The sequence below is a fragment of the Amyelois transitella genome, chromosome 13 (genome assembly GCF_032362555.1).
Source record: "Amyelois transitella isolate CPQ chromosome 13, ilAmyTran1.1, whole genome shotgun sequence".
In the NCBI taxonomy this organism is placed as follows: Eukaryota; Metazoa; Arthropoda; class Insecta; order Lepidoptera; family Pyralidae; genus Amyelois; species Amyelois transitella.
The window spans coordinates 9786232-9808649 of NC_083516.1; the positions used below are offsets into that span (position 1 = coordinate 9786232).

At 36.0% G+C, this 22418-nt stretch overlaps 1 protein-coding gene across 1 annotated transcript in view; it reads right to left on the reverse strand.

Moving 5' to 3' along the window:
* Window positions 1-22418, reverse strand: part of LOC106137175 (calmodulin-binding transcription activator 2) — a 128214-nt gene that overhangs the window by 45971 nt on the left and 59825 nt on the right. The window contains exon 3 of the mRNA XM_013337960.2: window positions 22018-22085. The gene's annotated coding sequence lies outside the window, so the exon portion shown is untranslated. The remainder of the gene's footprint in view (window positions 1-22017; window positions 22086-22418) is intronic.

Here is a 22418-nt window from a genome sequence, read left to right on the forward strand (position 1 = left end):
TGTTGCAATAAAGAGTTTATCTTTTTATCTATGACGTGAAAAAAAAATATTTTTGTAAAACGACTACAGTTTCAAATTCCGAACTAACGTACGAGATACTCGTATATACTCAGATCTTGATAAACAAGGTTTAAATTTTGCTAACAAAACTCCAAAATAAAAAAAAACTAAAACGAATGCGAACTAAACCGGCCTAAACATGTCACATTTAAACAAAACGCAGTGTCGACATAAGCCATTGTGACTGACAAATATCGCTATTTTGTAAAATTCCAAAAGGTCACAACCGACATAGATCAACAGATTTATATGTTCGATTCGTGATTTGTGAGTCGACAAAACTAATGGATAGGCGTGTCTATTTTTTTATTTTTCATCTACGTATGGCTGTGACGTCACGCGATATATTGGCCGTTACCGTGGACGGGTTATTGCGTGAATAAATAAAAATGCATCGGTGAATTACGACATTCAAGCCATTGTTTTAAAGGTGGTGAAATGGGAATTTGAATATACATACATACATATAATCACGTCTATATCCCTTGCGGGGTAGACAACTTAACTTGACAAGGTTAACCTGGGATTCTTCTTTTAGGCGATGGACTAGCAATCTGTCACTATTTGAATCTCAATTCTATCATTGAGCCAAACAGCTGAACGTGGCCTATCAGTCCTTTCAAGACTGTTGGCTTAAAGAACTGTCTTATTTGTTAAAATATAAGGTTCGCTTTGTACTGTAACTTTTTTCATCAAAGCACACCTTCTTCCTCCTGGCTTTAGTCCCGGTTGCATCCCCACCACTCTGGAGAGGAGCCCGGGGCATGACCATGGATCCTGGATTGGGTGAGTCATGTTTTCACACGAAGCGTCTCCCAACCCCAACTCTAATCTCCGTAACCCTTGCAGGGGAACCTTACCGTCTTAACCTAACCTAACCGTCTACACCTAGTTACCTGAGTGTGCCGGTTTCCTCACGATGTTTTCCCTCAACGTAATAGCATCGGTCAGTATTTCACCAAAGAAAACTCTTCAATACAAATTGGACTTGATTTTAAAGACCGAATTCGCCTTTCGTAACTTAGCTCATAGAATTTTATACAAGTGATTTTTATTTGGAACGAAGATTTAATGTAATGCCGTGTGGTTCCCGGCACCAATACAAAAAAGAATAGGAGCACTCCATCTTTTTCCCATGGATGTCGTAAAATGCGACTAAGGGAATTCTTATGTTCTCTAATTGTAACATAAGAGATGAAATCTTTTTTTTTTTCTTAAGTGCACAAAAATTAGTAGTAACTATGTGTTTATCTGGGTCTTAAGTTACCCACATACCAAATTTCATCGTAATCGGTTCGGTAGTTTTTGCGTGAAAGAGTAACAAACATCCATACTGACATCCTGACATACAAACTTTTGCATTTATAATATTAGTAGGATCTATTTAAATTAATACGAAAGAGAAAAAGATATACCCGTCACTACATACATTACAAGAGATAAACCAATCAATGCTGGCCCGTAAAAACAAAAGTTAGTACCAATCAGCATATTCCAATATCGCTGATAGGGCTTATCTATAAATCAGCGAACAATTTCACCCATATACCTACCGGATTTATCGTCGAAAAACGTCAAAATTACTGGCGAGCGGTGCGATAAAGAGCAGTTGTTAAATAGCAAATAAATATCCCATTCGAAACGAGAGTTATGCCAGGAACACACGGAAGCCATGGAGTCAATTTTTTAGTGTGTGGCCCAAAATTTGTTCTTCTGTTAGTACTGCTGGCGACTAAGAAAAAAAAAAAGAACAAAAATAGAATATTGCACAGAATTTTTAAAAAGACCGAAGAGCGTATGTTACAATGTAAAAATGTATATAATTTAGTTCACGTTTTATAATTTCATGGATGTTAATACCTAATGTATAAACCAAATATAAGTTCAATGAGATATTTCAGAAAGTGCAGTTTTAATTTCTTTCAAAACAAGTTCCGACAAAGATCATAAAATAGTTCTGTATGAAACACATATATATGGTCACGTCTATATCCCTTGCGGTGTAGACAGAGCCAACAGTCTTGAAAAGACTGAATGGCCACGTGCAGCTTTTCGGCTTAATGATAGAATTCTTCTTCCACCTGGCTTTAGTATGTCTGTATGGCTGTTTTATTTGTGGAATATAAGGTTCGCTATATACTGTGACTCTTTTCATTAAAGCACACATTCTTCCTTGCTTTAGTCCCGGTTGCATCCTCACCTCTCTGGAGAGGAGCCCGGGGTATGCCTTTGACCATGGATCCTAGATTGGATGAATCAAGCTTTTACACGAAGCTTTTTGTTTTTATATGCTTTGGTTCCCGGCACTAATATAAAAAGGAATAGGACCACTCTATCTTATTTTCCATGGATGTCGTAAAAGACGACTAAGAGATAGGCTTATAAATTTGGGATTGTTATTTTAGGCGACGGGCTAACAACCTGTCACTATTTGAATCTCAATTCTATCAAGCCAAACAGCTGAACGTGGCCTATCGGTCTCTTCAAGACTGTCGGCTCTGTATACCCCTAAAGCGATATAGACGTGACTATATGAATGAATGTCGTATGTTTACGGCTTAATTCCGACAATACAGGTCTAAATTTGATTGACGCGTAACCTTCGAGCGAATGCCTTGTACCACACAAAAAATCGTACACAGTGCAAGCCGCCTAGCCTGACACCGAATGCAGCCGAAGCATTAATTACAATCGCACGACATGCAATGCACAACTTTGTAGGTGTGTATTGCGAAAAAATTACTTTTTATTCGTTACTAGTTTTGGTGTCGCTTAATTTGTTACCTGAAATTTTGGTACGTTTGAAGCGAAAGCATTTCTTTTTTAACGGGTTATAGACTTGGAATTCGTCTTGTGAGCGATGGGCCAGCAACCTGTCACTGTCTGAATCACAATTCTATCATTGAGCCAAACAGCTGAACGTGGCCTATAAGTCTTTTTAAGACTGTTAGCTTTGTCTACCCCGCAAGGGTATTCTGTAATTAAGCTTGATAGGTAGGCTCTCAGGCTTAATGATAGAATTGAGATTCAAATAGTGGGAGGTTGCTTGCCCATCGCCTAAAATAAGAATCCCAAGTTTGTAAGCATATCCCTTAGCCGCCTTTTACGGCATTCATGGTAGGTTGAGGTCCTATTCTTTTTTTATATTAGTGCAGGAAACCAAATGATATTAAAACAAAGAGCCCGACTATTCCTCCATTAGCAAAAATGACCCAAATAGCAAATTTCTTTCAACACAAACTTTCATCCGCCATTAAAGCTCATTGTTTAGCTTTCGCTGAGTATTGAAAACCATTGGGCCGAATCGTTCGAGCTATATACAGATTTTTTTATCAATTCATTCGTAAAATTAAGGAAAATAAACATTAAACAAACGTTTAATTTGGATTTCAATATGTTAACTGAAACTCTCTTTGATTGACGTGTATTCTATATTTTTATGAAGAGGTAGAACACTAAAAAAAAGAATAGGACCACTCTATCTCTTTCCCATGGATGTCGTAAAAGGCGACCAAGGGATGGGCTCATAAACTTGGGATTCTTCTTTTGGGCGACTGGCTAGCAACCTGTCACTTCATATGAATCAATTCTATTAGTAAGCCAAACAGCTGATCTGCTCGTTTCAGTATTTTCAAGACTGTTGGCTCTGTTTACCCCGCAAGGTAAAACATGGTGAGGAAACTTGCAAAATCAGCCGTTTTTATCGCGCGATTACTATCGCTGTGTCGCTTTATATTATGACGTGAAACGTTTTTGAATGTCTTCGATCATGAAACCATTAGAGCGCTTTAAAATATGAAACTTCTATGTATCTTGAACTATATTATTATATTATATATTATATTATTATTAGTATCACTAGCTGTGCCCGCGACTTCCTCTGCGTAAAAAAGTTATAATGGACATCATTAAAGCCCTCAAGGATGAATGAATAATTTTCCCCGTTTTTTCACATATTCCATTATTTCTTTGCTCCTTGTAGTTGCAGCGTAATGTTATATACGATAGATTAAAGCCTTCCTCGATAAAAGGTCTATTCAACGCAAAAATATTTTTTCAATTCGATCCATTAGTTCCTGAGATTAGCGCGTTCAAACAAACAAACAAACTCTTTAAGCTTTATAATATTGGTATAGATGAGCTAGGTCAACTCGTGATAATAGCTTATTGAGCAAATATTAGCTTCGCCCAGTTCATAGGAATGGTGAATAAATAACCGTTCCGATCTAGTGATGGTATTCGTGACTTGCAGTATCATAGTGACTATATGGACTTAGAATGATAAGGTATAAACGTAAACTAAACTATATATGAGTGATATGAGTGTACATATTAAAAAGGAAAAAACATATGAATCTAAATTTTATATTCAAATTTTTGTGGGTAAATTAGTACTTTGGGACCATTTGTTTGATGGCCTCTGTGGCGCAGCGGTAGTACGCTTGTCTGTGACACCGGAGGTCCCGGGTTCGAATCCTGGCCAAGGCATGATGAGAAACGAACTTTCTGATTGGCCTGGGTTATGGATGTTTATCTATATAAGTATTTATTATAAAATATAGTATCGTTGAGTTGGTATCTCGTAACAACATTTATGATAATACTAAGATACACTGTTTAAGGTCAAACATTACAAAAAGTCAATCCCACTGCCAAAAGCGCAGGTAAAGAAGCAGGAACAAAACAAATTACATTGCAGCATTTTCAAACGTTTCCATTTAACCTGTCTTACTGGCCAAAGTATCAAAAATACATAAAAACCAAACCGCACAATTTAAACGTTCAAAGCTCGAATAAAAAGGCGGATATTGTGCTGGGCATACAAATATTAACATAGCTGAATACCCCGGCACTGCCCGGGCATTGTTCCCGGCAAACGGGCCGGATATCCGGTTCCTACAAACCCACAATTGGAATCCCTACTGACGTATAATTTGTAGGGCGATTTAGATGCTCGGCGTGTAGGGTTGGGAAAAGGTTTCAAGAAAGAAGGAATATATCTATTCTTCTTTCTCCTGACGTTCGTCGTGGTGACGTCCCTATCTCTCTGGAGAGGAACTCGGGGTGCCCCTTTTTGACCATGACCCAGGTTTGGGAGAGTAACCAAACTCTCCCAAACCTGGGTCATTTAACCCAGTTTAGTTCGAATATTTGATATTTAACTAGTTGTACTCGCGACTTCGTCCGCGTGGAATAGTTATTTTGGGCATTAATGAAGCCCTCAAGGACGAATAAAATTACCCCGTTTTATTTTCACATATTCAGCGTTACAGCGTGATGTTATATATCCTAAAGCCTTCCTCGATAAATGGTCTAATCAATGCTAAAATAATTTATTTAATTCGAACCAGTAGGTAGTTCCTGAGATTAGCGTCTTCAAACAAACAAATAAAGAAACTCTTCAGCTTTATAATATTAGTATAATAGATTTTGAGCTACACTTTTCCTAAAAAATATAATATATAGCTCTTATCTCCAGTCTACATGTGGTCCATCCCTATTTGAGAATCCTGATTTATCGCTGGCTTCCCGGATCTTCTATTAGCCGAGCTGACCTCAGGTCTCTCTACATTAGAACCTTAATTTTTTTGGGATTTTGAAAGATTGGAAGGTCAGTTGATGGAATACAGTCTTAGTCCCAGTTCAAGAGGAACCAATGAAAGCCGTCTTCCCGCGTTTGACAAGAAATCCATTTTATTTTAATGATAAACGGACGCTCCTCTTCCCGGAGGAATAGGCAGAGACGAATAAGAAGTAATATTTTTAGACCGAATGAACATACTTTGCGTATATTATGGACAAAAAAAAATATTTTAGTTTATTTTTTTAAATGCTAATTCAGTATTTCTAGACTACTAACTTACTTTAGGCGGTCGGCGGTCGAATAAGTGAGGTACATACACATACATACATACGTCTATATCCCTTGCGGGGTAGACAGAGCCAACAGGCTTGAAAAGGGCTAAAATTCAACATGATGACAAAACAAAGGTTTGAACGGTTCCAGAATCGACCAGCAATTTCTAACCAATTAGAGCGCTCGGACGTCCAAATTTAATTGGTGTGCGCGTGCTCGGAATATTGAGTCGACTTTGATGAGTTTGTGTTTAATTTACACCAACCTACTTTGTGTCACTTATAAAAGAGCGTCGGTGGCTAAAATGCATAATGGGTGTCAAGACACAGGTTCAAATCCCACCTCGGCCATGTACCAATGATTTTCAAAGTTACGTACATTAGTTTGAATACTGACCGATGCTCTTTCGGTATAGGAAAACGTCGTGAGGATACCTGCACATTCAGGCACATGGATCTAATACAAGATTTGGTTCCCCTGGTGGGAATCGCGTCGTGTAAAAATTACATACATACATAAATCACGCCTCTTTCGCGGAAGGGTAGGCAGAAACCACATCCTTCCACTTGCCACGATCCCTGCATACTTCATTCGCTCCATCCACATTCATAACTCTCTACATGCAAGCTCGTCGATTTCGGGTACTCTTGACCAGACCTTTTGCTAGAACGTCTCCGATTTGATCAAGATACGTTCGTCTAGGCCTTCCCACTCCAGCAGTCCTAAAAATGAGACTAAAGTAACATCGAAAACATGATGGCCTCTGTAGCGCAGCGGTAGTGCTTGTCTGTGGCACAGTAGGTTCGTGGTTTGAATCCCGGCCCGCGCATGATGAGAAAATAACTTTTTCGATTGGCTGGTCCTTACATTTTTATCTATATACTCAAGTATTTATTATAAAATATAGTATCAAATTAAGTACGTCCTGGTAAAGGGTCAGGTCAAAAGTACCCGAAACCGCCGAGCTTGCATGAAGAGAGTTATGAATGTGGATGAAGCGAAGGAAGTATGCAGAGATCGTGGCAAGTGGAAAGAGGTAGTCTCTGCCTACCCCTCCGGGAAAGAGGCGTGATTTTATGTATGTATGTATGTATAGTATCGCTGAGTTAGTATCTCGTAACACAAGTTTCGAACATACTTCGAGGGAAACTCAATCTGTGTAATTTGTCCCATACATATTTATTTATTTATAGACATTAAAATACCTAACACAATTATGTCAAAACATTGATTTCAGCCGAACGTAGTCTCGCTCAGCAGCTAGCTATAACAATAATTCGTAAATCGAATCACTACAAAACCCTTCAATAAAACCGCTCCGTTTCACAGCACTCTCGAAATAAAAACGTTCCGTTTCATGTAACGTTGGTACGTAGGTACTATTCGCCTATGCAACTGCATTTGTATTCAGCTCCCACACCGAGGCGGCGTTAATTGACACGGGCGCTTCGAAAGCGATGCAGTTTTCAAGAGCCGTTTACTTGAAATATCCATCGGAATTTTTATATTGCTACCATTGATTTTTTTTTGCCGTGTGGTTCCCGGTACCAATGGGACCACTCTATACATACATACATACGGTCACGTCTATATCCCTTGCGGGGTAGACAGAGCCAACAGTCTTGAAAAGACTGAATGGCCACGTTCAGCTATTTGGCTTAGTGATAGAATTGAGATTCAAATAGTGACAGGTTGCTAGCTCATCGCCTAAAAAGATTCCCAAGTTTGTAAGCCTATCCCTTAGTCGCCTTTTACGACATCCATGGGAAAGAGATGGAGTGGTCCTATTCTTTTTTGTATTGGTGCCGGGTACCACTCCATCTCTTTCCCATTGATGTCGCAAATGTCAACTAAGGGAAAGGCTCATAAAATTGGGACTATTCTTTTAGGCGACGGGCTTGCAACCTGTCACTTTACATGAATCTCAATGACAAAACTATCAGTAAGCCAAACAGCTGAACGTGGCCTATCAGTATTTTCAAGACTATTGGCTCTGTCTAACTCGTAACGTGAGTTTGTGTACGTATGTTCACTGCGAGATTTAAAGTTCACAGTTCTATTATAATCACACGGCTAAAGCAACAACTAAATGAAAACACTGAAAGGCTGCGTTCAGCTTCAAAAAGTGAATGAATAAGTGAAGAAATAACTTAATGATGTAATTGAGATTCAAATAGTGACAGTTTCCTAGCCCATCGCTTACAAGAAGAATCCCAAGTTTATTTCCCTTAGTCGCCTTTGCGACATTCATGGAAAAGATTTCACGTCTATAACCCTTGCGGGGTAGACAGAGCCAGCAGTTTTAAAAGACTAACAGTCTACGTTCAGCTGTAAAAAAAATATAAAGCTGTTGAAGAGATTAATTCACAATTTACAATTTTAAAGTACAATTAAGATCTCACTTTTCTCAACTTTTTAAAAATTAAAAAATCGCTCATGCGCAGGTCGGGAAAATCTTATATTACGGGTCTTAAAAAAACATTTTGCACAATGCCTTTAACATCGAGTTAACACATTTTTCATAATTAATTCGATATAAAGTGAGAGGTGCTAATTACAAGAAGTGACGTGTAATAACTAAAAGCCCGCTTTGAATGATGACTTTATTTCTTGCCGGTCAAATGCGATTTATTAAGTCTATCGTTAACTCATTATTATACTAGGTGATGTTTTATGACTTTGCTTTTGTGATACTTGAGGCAAATGCAGGTAAAGGTCAAAAACTGACCCAGTCCTTGACCTTGGTCAAAAGGAGCACCCACTTCAGAAAGGTGAGAAAGCACATACATATTCACATCTATATCCGTTGTGGGGTAGACAGATTCAAATAGTGACAGGTTGCTAGCCCATCGCCTTATAAAATAATCCCAAGTTTATATCACTATCCCTTAGTCGCCTTTTACGACATCCATGTGAAACAGTTGCAGTGGTTATAGTCTTTTTTTATTGATTCCGGGAACCACACGGCACTTGTTGAAAGGTGAGAAAGTAACCAATAAATTGGTTAGAAAAATTCAAAGCTTAATATGATAGTAAATTAAACTAAAAATACTTCGTATGTAATCGACTAGTTGATTGGTACCAAACCTATCTTCATCAATATCTAAAGCTGGTGCCGAAAACAGACAACAAACAAACAAATACCATTACCTACTTACGCATTAATAAAATTAATTTGCATACTTGTAACATTTCAGATGGCCGTAACTTCTCTGAATAAATTTTTTATAAATAGAATTAATTACAAGTTTATCAAACATAACTTCCTTTAAGGTCATCATATTATTAGACTGTACAGCTAATTTTGTGAAGTCAAATAATCACCAAATTAGCATTCAAATTAATCATAAAATATGTCGTAATGGAACCCTGAATACTGTTATTAAGTTATTTCTGAGCAGTTTTAAATTATAGTAACTTAATTAAAAACTCGCTAAAGCTTACTAATTAGAAATGCTCCATCATATTTTGACACGTTGTTAGTAGTACATTACATAGGTGCATAAAGTCAGGCCTTTTTACCGCAGGGGTAGACAGAGACTACATCTTTCCACTTGCCACGATCTCTGCATACTTCTTTCGCTTTCCAAGAAAAGGACCACTCAATCTCTCTCCCATGAATGCCGTAAAAGTCGACTAAGGAGTAGGCTTAAAAAATTGGGATTCTTCTTTTAGGCGACGGGCTAGCAACCTGTCACTTTATATTAATCTCAATTCTATCAGTAAGCCAATGGTAGACTGTTACATAATGCTATTAGCATTAAGTCCGCCTATTGTACTTTACAAATTGTAATTGTTACAATTAAGTATAAATTAATTTAAAAATACGCTTATTAATTGCTGTAAATATACAATTTAATAAACATATTTACATAAAACATAGGTTGGATGACTGTATCGACTTTGTATATTGATTTCCATCTATAATAGTTTGAATCGACAATGAAGTTACCATCAAGCTAATACATCATTTAGCACGGATAATCTGTTAATCTCTGTTCGGATAGGATCATCGCGCAATTACTGTATCATAGCATTACGGTCGTACATGATGGACAAATCTATTGATTGTATAATGAACTATATTTTTTTCAGCTTCAACAGCGCGAATAAAGTGCCATCTACAAATTTTTTGGTTGTAAACTTTTGTAGATACCATAATTAATTATTTGGAATTGAGTAATCAACAAAGTTCTCACGCTAACGCTACTACGCTTATAAACTTGGGATTCTTCTTTTAGGCGATGGGCTAGCAACCTGTCACTATTTGAATCTCAATTCCATCTTAAAGCCAAACAGCTGAACGTGGCCTATTAGTCTTTACAAGACTGTTGGCTCTGTCTACCCCGCAAGGGATATAGATGTGATTATATGTATGTATGTATGTTGGCTTTTTTGGTGATTGCTGTAGAAATAAATGTTATTATTAACATACAGCTAAACGTGGCCTTCAGTCTTTTCAAGACTTTAATCTGCCTACCCCAAATGATATAGACATGACTATATATAAGTATGTAATAATTTAAATAATTTGCTTGATCAAATTAGAGAAGTCTTTGTGAAAGATCAGATCAAGAGTATCCGAAACCGATGAACTTGGATGAAGAGAGTTATGAATGTGGATGAAGTGAAAGAAGTAAGTAAGGATCGTGACAAGTGGAAAGATGTAGTATCTGCCTACCCCTCCGGGAAAGAGGCGTTTTAAATATGTATGTAATTTGACATTGCATACAATTTATGGCATACCTCAAAATAAAAATGAAAATCTCTTGGAATTACTGAAGACTATAGCTGATCGCTCAGATGTTAATTTTAACCCATCATCGGACATCGACTTCATAACAAGAGTTACACCAAAAAATAACAGCGACTGTAACAAGCTTAAACCTATAGTAGTGCGCTTTTTATCTCGATGGAAAAAAGATGACTTTTTGGTTAAAGTTAAAAGGGCCAAACTTAAGTGCAGCGATATTGGTTTTCCCACTAATCACAGGCCAATTTTTTTTAACGATCATCTGACTAGTTCAAATAAAGCACTTTTACACGAATGCAAGAAATTGGCAGATGAACGGAAATATACCTATGTATGGGTAAAAAACTGTACAATCATGGTGCGGCAGTCAGATACAAGCCCCGTTATCCATATAATTGATAAAAGTGATTTAAAAAAGATTGTATAAGTACTAAGAGCTTAATTGTATTTTTTATTTGTTTATTTTTTTTTCGATGTTTACATTTAATTGGCATTTTACTGTTCACGGTACAGGATTTGATTTTTACAAGTAAAGTGGAACATTGCAAAGACGACATTTATATTATAAATGATTTAATGAATATTCCAAATGAGTTCCGTATGGTTTCTATTCACGACCGGCCTAAATATGAAACGGCGTTAAATGATGAGGGCAATATCCGTAGTGTTATTAATTCATTATATGTAATATACCCAAATTGACTTATTAATGGTTAAAAACTTTTTAATTTACTATCAAAATATGCGTGGATTACGAACTAAGTTAAATGTGTTTTATCAGAATTTATTAGCGACTGACTACGACATCATATGCTTGACTGAGACTTGGTTGTTGGATAGTATTTATGATTCAGAACTATTTGACTATAGATACAACGTTTATAGAAGCGATCGCGATTATGTTAGCCGTGGTGATAAGCATGGTGGCGGAGTGCTTATAGCAATGAAAAGGGAATTCTCTGTGCGATCGGTAACTTTGATACCGCAAATAAATAGAGTAGCAGATGTTATTAAGGTTTCGATTTCCCTCAATCGGTGTAGTTCCTTAAAACTGCACATTTATTGCTGTTATTTTCCACATTGTCCGTTACACCATGATGCTCTTCTTGATTTCCTCGATAATGTCTCAAATGATTCTCTGACCGACCCAACAGGTAGTTTTTTACTATTTGGAGATTTTAATGTATCTAAGGCAATATGGGTCCAGTCCGATGAGGGGATGTCTTTATCTGATGAGAATAATGACGAACGCCTAACTAATATTGTAAAGAATTTTTTGAATTTCACTAGTTTCAAACAATTTAATTCTTTTCCTAATATAAACAATAGATTTTTGGATTTAATTATTGGCAATTGTAAGTGTCACGTGACCCATAGTAACGCACCTTTGGTTCCTGAGGATGATAATCATCCGGCTTTGTTAGTCACTTTTCAATTATATATAGAGAAAAAGTTAAATACTGTATCTAAGACAATAAGACTTTTTCATGCTGCGGATTACAATCACGTTAACGCACAACTTATGGCAGTTGATTGGTCGATTCTTAATGTTATTGACATAAATCAAGCAGTAGATATTTTCTATCAAACATTAAATAGTGTAATTGTATCTTATGTACCAAGTAAAGTTATAAAACATAATAAGAGATACCCATTTTGGTACTCTAAATCATTAATAAAAATTATCTCAGAAAAGTTAAGATATCATCGTAGATGGAAACGGTACGGCCGTTTGAGTGATTACGAAACATTTAGTATTCTACGCGAGAGACAAAAGGTTGTGCAACTGGCGTGTTATGATAAATTTATAGAGGATTCGGAATCTAAAATTAAAACAAACAGTAAACATTTTTGGTCTTTTGTAAAATCAAAAAGGAATGGAAGTGATATACCCGAGACCATGCACGATGGTGATAGATCCACCTCGGATGGCAACGAAATTTGCTCAATGTTTAATAGATACTTTAGTTCGGTCTTTGAGGATCACAATGTGACTGATTTACCTGTGGATACGGATAGTAACTCTTTTTGTAATATTTCACTCAGTTCGATTGCAATCTCGCCAGGAATTGTTGAAAAATATTTAGATAATCTTAATGTTCGAAAAGGGTGTGGTCCAGATCAAATACCACCATTGTTTCTAAAGTCTTGCTCAAGAAGTCTAGCGTTTCCAGTTTATGTCCTTTTTAACTCATCTCTTAAATCTGGTTCTATGCCGATGTTTTGGAAGCGTTCATTTATTACACCAATTTTGAAGACCGGTAATAAGCATGATGTACGTAGTTATAGAGGGATCTCTAAACTGAGCATTTTGCCTTTGTTGTTTGAAAAGATAATTTATGATACTATTTTTCCGATTTTAAGGCCGGGCATTATTGAGGAGCAGCATGGATTCGTTACTAGGAAAAATACTGAGACTAATTTATGTGAGTTCGTTCATCGCGTAAGCACAGGTATGAGTCAGGGTTATCAGGTTGATGTGGTATACACTGATTATGCTAAGGCATTTGACAAAATACCACATTCACTACTAATTCGTAAGCTTGAAGCGTCGGGAATACATGGTGACCTTCTTCGATGGCTCGAGTCTTATCTTCGGGATCGTTGTCAGGCGGTTGCAATAAGAGGCCATTGTTCTTCATTTGTACCTGTTAAATCTGGAGTCCCACAGGGCTCTCATATTGGGCCATTGCTTTTTAATTTATTCATCAATGACATAGGAAACATTTTTAAGAACTCTAATATACTTTTATTTGCCGATGACATGAAAATTTTTTGAATTATCAAATCACCCAATGACTGTGTTTTACTGCAAAATGATTTAAACAATTTATGTTCTTATTGTTCCCACAACTTTCTACAATTGAATGTAGAAAAGTGCAATATTATGACATTCTCGCGCAAGTCCCAACCTATTAATTATCCATATAATCTTAATAATATTGATATACGTAGAGTATCTGTGGTTAAAGATCTTGGTGTGTTCTTTGACAATGACTTGTCTTTTAATTCTCATATCAATGTTATTACAACAAAAGCCTACAAAATGTTGGGTTTTGTTTTGCGTATCAGTAGGGAATTTAATTATAGTTCAACGAGATTGCTTTTATATAATGCCTTTGTACGACCTATATTGGAGTATGCGTCTATCGTTTGGAACCCACAGTACAGCATATACATTGAATCCATAGAAAAAATTCAAGAGAAATTTGTGAAACATCTAAAATTTTTTGAAACCCGCTCTCATGATAAAATTACAGACACCTTGCCGTCGCTGACTAGTCGCCGCACGGAAAGAGAACAAATTTTTATTTTTAAAATTTTACGGAGTTACATTGACTCTCCACATTTGGTAAGCAATATTTATTTCAAATGCCGTCGCCCAAATTCTAGAATTAAATTACTTTTCCATGTTCCATATGCTAAAACGAATTACATTCGGAATACATTCTTGTACCGCGCTTGTCATAGTTATAATAACAATTACAATGACCTTGATTTGTTCAACTTATCCATAATGTCATATAAAAGAAGTTTAAAAACACAAAATTGCTGAGATTAATCAATTGGCTTTTTAGTTAATTTTTCACGAAATTAATAATAAATATGTTTATGTTTAACACACTTAGGTTCTATAATAATTTCTATATATTGATTTCTTTGTCTTTTCGATACTATGTATTAGTAAACAGAGGAAACTTTATTGGTTTATGTACTATAGTATAAGATAATATTAATAGGCAACCATGTAACTGTTTGTTTCCCTAATAAAGATAAAAATAAAAAATAAAATAAAAAAATTCCTAAAGTCGAAACATAAATCAAATTACACTCATAGATTAGTAAATCTATACTCTATCTAAATAGCAATAGGATGTATATTTGCAACGTAGTCTTCTTTTGGTATTATTCGCCATACCAAAAAAAACAGCCCTGAATAATTTCAATAAGATTATAAAAAAATAATTTTTACCAGACTTAAAGATTTTCAAAAAATATATAAAACAAAAACGGGACTTATCTTTTGACATATGGTCGACATCAATAAACATGTAATTAACAAACCAATAGTCATATTAACCTTGGCAGCCGCTTAGGTAACCATCAAGGAAATCCCGCCAAAAAATATACCGTAAGCCAAAACTAGTTTAGCACAAAAATTGAATCACTGTGCCATTTACCAACTTTAAAAACCTCCATCCATTGGAATAACTTGAACATTAACTGAAACTTTAACTAATTTATCATCAAACTCTGTTGAAATACTAATAAACAATCAAATATAACAAAAATTGGATCGTTATGGAATTCAATTGGAAAGTTAAGTCGAATTTATTGCCGGGAACCACGAACGAAGTCGCAGTTCAAAGTATACTTATAAATTATAAGTCATTTGACATTAGACGTTGGGTCTTTGGGTTGAGTTTTGTAAGGTTAATTACTAGCTTTTGTCCGCAAGTTTGCCCGCGTGCATTTACCGCCATCTACAAAAATTAACGAGTTAAACTTCACTTTGTTACAAAAAGCGACAAATTTAGCGCCTCCTATAAAATAATACAGGTTATTCGAAAATCCCAAATTTTCCGGAATGAAAGGTACCCTATGTCGTTCTCCAGACTATCAATTATATGTACGTGATATTTCAATATGATTAATTCAGGATATAATCCGTGAAGGAGTGACAAACAAACAAATAAACTTACTTTAATAATAAATCATAAAATACAGCTCAATCGTTTGTCCCTGTCAATCTGTCTATATCTAGACACTCAAACTAAAATTGTTTTCATAACTTGTCAAAAAAATTCTACAACCAATCATTCACGCTACAAATCTTCCCGGTTCCTGACGCAGCTCTCCCGTGGGACAGTAGGGAAGGTAAACTCATATTTTTATTACGGACGCTTATCAGATCCCGAGGGAAACGCCTTAAATCACCCGACCTGGTTTTGCTTACCGTAATATTTTTTCGTACCGTCATATGTCAGTTATAGCGGTCATAGTTCCGTGGTTTTATTGACAGATGGCGTGGAGGGGCTTTGTATGAAGTATATATATTTGGTAAAAATACTACATACAAACATACTATAATCACCTCTACATCCCTAGCGGGGTAGACCAACAGTCTTGAAAATACCGATTGACCACGTTCAGCTGTTTAAAAGAATTGAGATTCATATAAAGTTATCACTTTAGTTATCACTTTGTATGTATGTTAGATCTAGCAACCGATAGGTTGCTAGATCTAACATACATACTCGAAGATCTTCGCCAAATCTTCGCCAAAAAGAGAAATCCTAATTTTATAATCCCTTAGTCGCCTTTTTTACGACATCCATGGGAAAAAGATGGAGTGGTCCTATTCTTTTTTTTTATTGGTGCTTGGATCCACACGGCAAAAACACGAGTATTCCACCATTAAGCCATACAATTGAACGTAGCCTTTTAGTATTTTCAACTGATGGCTGTGTCTAACCCGCAAGGCATATAGATGTCATTATACGTATGTAATGATAAAATAACATTTGTTGTCTTAATGTTTTTATTCTTGTAATCCCGTAAATAACAAAAAATTACAAAGCGCGCCCTCAGGGTACACTGGAAGTCAATTTATTAACCACATTTATGTGCTTGCGCATGGCTTTAGGTTTGGAAGTTTCGAGAACGTTTCCCTCATTGTGTAACTTAAAATATTGCTGGGAGAATTAACGTAAATCATCATAATCGCTGCCGTTCGTGTTCAAGTCGCAATGAGGCAATTATTAAACTTGTAAATTTCGTACTAAGTGTGTCAACTCAATGTGGGTTTTAGTCAACGGCGACTAAGGGATAGGCTTATAAACTTGGGATTCTTCTTTTAGGCGACGGGCTTGCAACTTGTCACTTTATATGAAATCTCTATTCTATCATTAAGCCAAACAGCTTATTGTTGCCTATCAGTATTTTCTAGACTGTTGGCTCTGTCTACCCCGCAAGGGATACAGGCGTGGTTATATGTATGTATGTTTGAAATACAAGTATGTATGTAATAGCTGTTAAATAACATTACCCAATGCCTCTTATGGGTCCCAAAAACGTACTGTAAATATTATGTTGGAAAATTATCCCTAGTTAACCCTCAACTTTGCACTTATGGGAGTCCCAGTCGATATTTAACTGGAATGGGGTTTTTTAGACCCAAATAGGTTAAATAAAGGTCTTAACATCCTTATTAAAATTAATTTTACCTGAATCGTATCTAAAAATGTACAGACAAATCCTTTGAAAAGATGTCAAGTAAATAAGACTTGTAAATATTTGAAACTAGCTTTTGTCCGAAGCTTCGATCTCGTGGGAAATTCTAGAAAAAAAGTAGATTGTCAAATTAATTTATACAAACAATTGTAAAGCGCTTTAGGCCTGAAAGCCTAATAGACAGGCAAACAGACTTTCGTATGAATTTTATAAATTTGTCCCGTATATATATATTTATTTTATTTATTTATTTATTTATTCTTTATTGTAACAATTATAATTTGTAAAGTACAATAGGCGGACTTAATGCTTTATTAGTACGAATCCGCTTACGAAGTAAGTTCAAGACTTGTGTTACGAGATACTAACTCAACGATTTTATAATAAATACTAATATAGATAAACATCCAAGACTCGGAACCATCAGAGATAGTTCTTTTCTCATCATGCCCTGGCCGGAATTCGAACCGCGAAAAAAATACATCCTTGAGATTTTTTTCGCGTATATGTATACATACATTATAATCATGTCTTTATCCCTGACGGGGTAAACAGACCCGACCTAGAAAAGACTGAAACGGCACATTCAGCTGCATGGCTTATGAATGGAATTGAGAATCAGTTAGTTACAGGTTGCTAGCCCATCGCCTTCAAGAAGAGTCCTCAATTTATTAGCATTTCTTTCGATTGACTTTAATTGACTTATGTAAATATTTCGCTTAATAAAACTGCATAAACCTGAGCAGAGTTTGTAAAGCCAAAAGCGTACGCGTAAATACAAACAAATTATACACTAAATAGGTATATAACACCGTACACTCATTATCTAAGCCAGAAAATCGCGTATCAGCTAACATAAGTACCTTAATGAGTACAATCGCCGTTAGAACAAATGGTCCTTCGAGCCGGACATGACCATCTAATACGGCATTAAATCAGAGCGCTGCTACATACGTCCGTCTCGCTCTGCTATTTATTATCCCGATTAGTCTGATGGAGACAGAAGATTCGAATTAACACTGACGAATGAGTCGTGAAAACTGGGCAGAGTTCCCAATGGAGTGCCTGGGTTTGATGTGTTGAGCTAGAGAAATAATGGTCTTTAAGTTATGGGATTTTAGGATAGTTTAACGTGTACGTTACGATGATAATACATACATAAAATCACGGAGGGGTAGGCAGAGACTACCTCTTTCCACTTGCCACAATCTCTGCATACTTCCTTCGCTTCATCCACATTCATAACTCTCTTCATGCAAGTTACGACGATAAACAGGGAATTATGTACGTATAGGAATTTTGACAAAGTGTTAGATAGGTTAGAAATTCATTAGGACCATGAAATTACTTACCGAAAGAAATTTAAATAGCAGAAAGTAGCTTTCGAGTTTTATCAAGACTATTGGCTCTATCTAGCCCGTAAGAGACTCAGACTTGATATACATACAAGTATAATATATATTATAAACTATAAATAGCGACCCGCCCCGGCTTCGCAATGCTGATATATATACTACTCTGTCAAGAAAGTAGCAGGAAAAGATCAATAATACACAAACTGTTTGTTATTCATCCAAATTTATTTTATCACCTTCAAAATATGCTCCTTGAGAAACGATACACTTACGCCAACAAATAATCCAATCATCAAAACATTTTTTAAACGCTGTTTCCGGAATTGAGGTCAGTTCTCGCCGCGAATTCTCTTTTATGTCTTCTACCGATTGAAAACGGGTGCCACGAAGTGGTAATTTGAGTTTAGGAAAAAGAAAAAAGTCGGCTGGAGCCATATCTGGTGAATATGGTGGTTGCTCGATGGTATTTGTTGAGTGTTTGGTTAAAAATTCGTTCACAATGATGGCCTTGTGCGAAGGTGCATTATCATGGTGCAAAATCCAAGAATTTTCTTTCCACAAATCTGGCCTTTTTCGTCGGATTTGCTCTCTTAAACGCCGCATAACACTCAAATAATATTCCTTATTTACCGTTTGACCTTCCGGCTAGAATTCCGAGTGCACAACACCGCGATAGTCAAAGAAAACAGTCAACATGACTTTGACTTTTGAACGACTTTGGCGTGGTTTTTTCGGTTTCGGTTCAGTTGGAAGGCGCCACTCCGAAGCTTGTTGACTAGTTTGCATGTCAAACTCGTAAACCCACGTCTCGTCACCAGTAACAATGCGTTTCATGAATGTTGGGTCGGAATTGACTCGTTCTAGCATGTCCTCAGCGACTCTCATGCGATTGAGTTTTTGAAAAAAATTCAGGTCTTTTGGGACTAGCCGAGCGGCAACATGTTCCATACCCAAATTATTAGTTAAAATGGTACGAATCGACTCGTGAGATACAGAAAGTTCGGTGGCTATCTCTCTCAAAGTTGAATGAGGATTTTCAGTCACTATTTCCTTCACTTTTGCGATGTTAACTTCAGTTGCAGACGTTGATGGCCTACCAGAGCGAGGCAAATCTTCCATCACATCTCGACCGCTTTTGAACGCTTTGTACCACTCATAAGCACGAGTTTTTGATAAAGTCGATTCACCGTAAGCCTTCTGTAACATTTTCAGTGACTCCGAACACGATATTCCATTGGCAATGCAAAATTTAAGACAAACTCTTTGTTCGATGTTTTTATCCATTATGAAATTAGCAATACACACTAGATATGATATAACTAAAAATAGCACTGTATTTAATGTAAACAACAGATGCAACTCAAACTCCGCGCCAAAATGGAAAACAGTTGTGCCAATCTAACAACAACAAAAAAAACAACAATTTGAATTTGGAACCATAAATAAATAATCCATTCCCGATACTTTTCTGACTGAATGTATATAATGGCTCTTCATGCTTAATGCTATATATATATATATATATAGCATTATATTCAATGAAGAGCAAAAAAATACTATGTAGTGATCACGTTCCTCAAGTCATTAATTTTTTTAGAACAACATTTAAACTTTATCTTCATATCTGGCCATCTGCAAATTTTCAGCTGAAAGAAGTTTTAGGTTTCAGAATACATAATACGTTCATCAAAACTTATACGGATCTTTGACATGACAATATGGCGGATGAAGTTTCTGACAGCCGGTTCTGTCATCAATTTAATGGCACGTACTGAACGGTTTCAAAACACCGACGTTAGAATAGTTTTATGGCCTTATCCGGCTATAAAAATGGAGTGTAATAGTAAAGTCTAGTAAAGTGTACAGTTTAAACACAAAAAGGGCCATTTCTTTGACCGCACACGGTATAAATTTAACATACATACATTTCACCAAATTAAATATAATTATGTCTATATGTAACACACATTTATACAATAATTTCCTTGTCTTTTCGATACTATGTATTAGTAAACAGAGGAAACTTTATTGGTTTATGCACCATAGTATAAGATAATATTAATAGGCAGCCATGTAACTGTTTGTTTCCATAATAAAGATAAATAAATAAAATAAATACCATCAGGAAAAAAACATAACATATTATGAATCTGATTCTACCACGATCCAATGTAAATTACAATCGAATATGCGCCGCAGAACAAAACGCTGAATAATTAAATATTCAAGAAGAAGGAAGTAAAACAAAACGCAACTACATCCCAGGAGTCGTCGATCACGTAAAAAGAGGATCAGGACTTTGAAATGAAATTTTAAATAACGACAAAACTAAGTCTGTTACGAGTTGTACACTAGTCGAGTAAATAAGCGAGTAGAATGGAGAACAATATCGGTTAATCTGTTAAATCCACTTTGGAAACCTGTGTCATTAATCACCTGGATGTGTAAGGTAGATATTACTCGTCTAGTCTAATTCATTCCAGCTTTACCTCAATCCAGTATTGACGGCCTCTGTGGCGCAGTAGTTAGTACGCTTGTCTGTGACACGGGAGGTCCCGGGTTCGAATCCTCAATCTGTGTAATTTGTCCTGAATATATTTATTTATTTATACCAATGTGGCTATCTCAATCCAGTATGTTCAAATGTACTTTTGTAAAAGGCACAGCCATTTTAACATATTTTCTATAGTTAATATTAGAATTGAGAATCATATAAAGTGACAGGTTGCAAGCACGTCGTCTTAAAGAAGATGGGCTAGCAATCTGTCGCTATATAAATCAATCCTATCTATTCAAGTCATCCAGTTGGACGTAGCTTTTCAGTCTTTTTGGCTCTTTCTGCCCCGCAACGGATAAAGACGAGACATACATATATACTAGGTAATCTGTAGGGATAATATTAAAATAATATTTTTAAATAAGTTGTTGGTTATAGAAATCTTTATTTAAGTCAAACAGCTGATTGTGGCCTGTCAGTATATTAAGACTATTGGCGTAGACGTGATTATATGTATTAATGTATGTTATACCCATATGTAGTAGTACCATAGTGTATGTATATATAGAGATATATATGTATCTTGTATGTATTTACGCATTTTTTTTGATAATGTATGTATTTTGTCAGCATGCATGTGCACATTATCGCACCACCAACTTAAAGTTTTTTCTGTTTGGTCAGCTGGTTGACTGGTAGAGAATGCCAAACGGCATTCAGTCCACCTTTTGTACATTTTTGTTTTTTGTGCAAAAAAGTTTAAATAAATAAATAAATACCCAGTGTGCGACTCGACCGATCTAAAATAATCCAGTACACTGCTCCCCATAAAGAGTTAATATTTCAGCGGCACGGACAAAGAGAGCAGTAGTCACGGCCTAAGTTTTAATTTGCTTAAAGTTGTTACAAGTTGGAACCGGTCCCGTGGTAAGCGCCAAATTACGTACCACAGACTAAAGTACAAAAGTGGAAGACGTTAGTCTACTGATAGTTCAATTTGTTCTTTTTCTTTGTACTCTTTTATTCTTTGACTGTTAATTTAAACTCGCTCTTCAATTGTTTTATCTTGGTAGTTTCGTGTAAATTTATTGGAACCTTTAGTAAGGTATTAATATGGAGTCTTTAAGAAACTAAGAATAAAGTTAATCGTTTATTTTATAACGAGAAAAGTCCAATGATAATTTCGATAATTCAATTCATAAACACAATCTTTCAGCACAGAGCGTAGATCGTACGCCGTGGCCGTTCTGTGTTCGCTTACCTTATTTTCACCTCCTTTGACTGCCATTCGCTGTGCTTATCGAAACTGATGAGTATTGCAGCGATTTCCTGTAACAAATTAAAAAAAAACTTTATTATTATACTTCATCGCTTCACTGTGTCTTATAGAGTCCCCTTATTTCTCTGCATATATTATATGTATGTATGCACTGGTCTTGAAAGTAGTAGACGGATTAAATATCAGAAAGATGGCTTTTCCAGGAAGATTTATACCTATAACTAGCTGTCCCGGCAAACGTTTTGCCATATAAATAATTTTTAAGTAATTTCTAGTTAAAAAAGTGTTAAGGGTGGACAACCCTTATCACTAAGGGGTATGAAAAATTGATGTTGGCCAATTCTCAGACCTACTCAATATGATCACATAATTTCATGAGAATC